The sequence below is a fragment of the Homarus americanus genome, unplaced genomic scaffold (assembly GCF_018991925.1).
Source record: "Homarus americanus isolate GMGI-L3 unplaced genomic scaffold, GMGI_Hamer_2.0 scaffold39743, whole genome shotgun sequence".
NCBI lineage: Eukaryota > Metazoa > Arthropoda > Malacostraca > Decapoda > Nephropidae > Homarus > Homarus americanus.
Window position 1 is genome coordinate 1 of NW_024745175.1, and position 2,500 is coordinate 2,500.

The following is a 2,500-nucleotide window of genomic DNA, read 5'->3' on the forward strand; positions in this document are numbered from 1 at the left end:
CAGCTCTCGACGGCATTCAAAACAACAACCAAAGTTGCCGTCGCTTCCTGCCCTGCAATGGCTGGAGCAGCAGCAGCAGCAGAAGAAGAGAGAGAAAATAGTCTCATGGGGTCAGAGGAATGGCAGTGGGCGCGATCTATAATTTCACTAGCCAGGTCTGTCTCCCAATTGAACATTATTACTCTCTCGGCGCGCACGTCGCCACCACGGTTTCCGCGACAGCACAGCATCATGATGTTGCGTCTATTGAATCGGAACCGGGTTATTCGGCTGTTCGCGAACAGTCAGGTTTTAACCTTGCCTAACAAACGATCAAACAACTTCCACTCTCGAGGTGCGGTACGGTGACTGTCCTATCGTCCGCTCTTGTATGCTGGATTGCACTATTTCACTATATTAAGGGGAGAGGGTGCCTTCACACACATATTCGATGTGAAATATCTTCCGCCCCCCAGCGGAGCGCTTCGGCGCCTCTGCGAAGCAAAACGCGGCATTCAAAAAACAACAACCAAAATTGCCGTCGATTTCCTCTCCCTGCCCTGCAATGGCTGGAGCAGAAGGAGAGCGAGAGAGAGAATAGTCTCATTGGGTCAGAGGAATGGCAGTGGAGCGGGCTAATGGCGAGTAGGCTCGAGATCTATCAATTACACTAGCCAGGTCGCGCTCCCTATTGAACATTATTACTCTCTCACGTCGCCACTGCGGTTTCCGCGACAGCAGCAGCATCATCATGATGTTGCATCCACCAATTAGTCCGGAACCGGGTTATTCGGCTGTCTGCGAACAGTCCGGTTTTAACCTTACCCAACATCCACTCTCGAGGTGCGGTACGGTGAATGTCCTATCGTCCGACCTTGTATGCTGGATTGCACTATTTCACTATATTAAGGGGAGAGGGTGCCTTCACACACATATTCGGTGTGATATATCTTCCGCCCCCCAGCGGAGCGCTTCGGCGCCTCTGCGAAGCAAAGCGCGGCATTCAAAAACAACAACCAAAATTGCCGTCGCTTCCCTGCCCTGCAATGGCTGGAGCAGAAGGAGAGAGAGAGAGAGAGATTTTAGTCTCATTGGATCAGAGGAATGGCAGTGGAGCGGGCTTATGGCGAGTAGGCTCGCGCTCTATCAATTACACTTGCCAGGTCTCTCTTCCGTTTGGACATTATTTACTCCGTCTCTCTCTCTCTCTCTCTCGGCGCACACGTCGCCACCCTACTAGTTTCCGTCACAGCATATGCTGCGGCCTTTCAGTCCGGAACGGGGCTCCCCTTCGCCTTGCTGTCTGCCCAACTTAGCGGACTTGCGTTGGCTGATCACCCCGTCTTCGCGTCTGTGCCGGCCTTCAATGCAGCGCCCAACCGTCTATTGACCGAGATTCATTGCACTATTCCACGCGCAAACGGCTACCCTAAATGTGCATAGACAACGCTCATGGTTCAACACGACCAGGGCGCAGTCTGGGAGCCGAGTATACTAAAAAGAGAGTTTAGCAGCCAAAACTCGTCAAAGCACACGTTGGGTTACCCCATCACCTAACAACGATGATGGCGGTTCCCACCCGTGAAATACACAACCTAACCAATATTGGGCGACGATGGCGCTCATGAGCCCACGTCCCCACAAACAGTAAGAGAAAGAGAGAGAGGAGGAGATGGGCCAATGTGCGGTCCCTCGCCCAATGTCTTATGCCTCGCTGGGGCAAAGAGAAGAGGAGCGGATAAGGGAGGAGATTGGCCAACGTGCGGTCCCTCGCCCAATGTCGGCTGCCTCGCTGGAGCTGGGTAAAGGGAAGCGGATAAGAGATTGTAGCACACGGTGGCGCTACCCGACTCCAACGATGAAGGTGCAGTTTGATCATGATGGTTTCTCTAGGACTGCGTCTTGATCGTAATGTCAGCTGCCATGCTGGGGCAAAAGAAGAGAGGATAAGGGGGAGGTTGGCACACGGTGGGTTGCACTCCGAGGATGGCTGAGAAGGTGCAGTTTGATCTGTCATCTGGTTTGCACTGTTCTCTAAGGCCAACGTGGGGTCCCTCTCACTTGTCTTCTGCCTCGCTGGGGGCAAAGAGAGGAGCGGATAAGGAGATTCCTTGGAGTCCCTCGCCCAGTGTAGGCTGCCTAGCGCTGGAGCTGGGGCAAGGGGCGGATGGGGAGAGATTGGCACTGCGGTTGGCGCTGCGTCCGGGGATAACAAGAAGGTGCAGTTAGATCTGATCATCTGGTTTGCGTATTTCTCTGGAGCCAGCGTGTGGTCCCTGATGTTTCTGCCTCTGTTCAATCTCACTATTTTTTGGCCGCCGTGATGGTGGAGCAGCAGCAGCTACCTGGTTGATCCTGCCAGTGGTCTTATGCTTGTCTCAAAGATTAAGCCATGCATGTGTAAGTACAAGCCGATTTAAGGCGAACGCGAATGGCTCGTTAAGTCAGCTATGTTTCATTGGATCTGTAAACCCTTACTTGGATAACTGTTGGCAATTCTAGAGCTAATACATGCAATTGG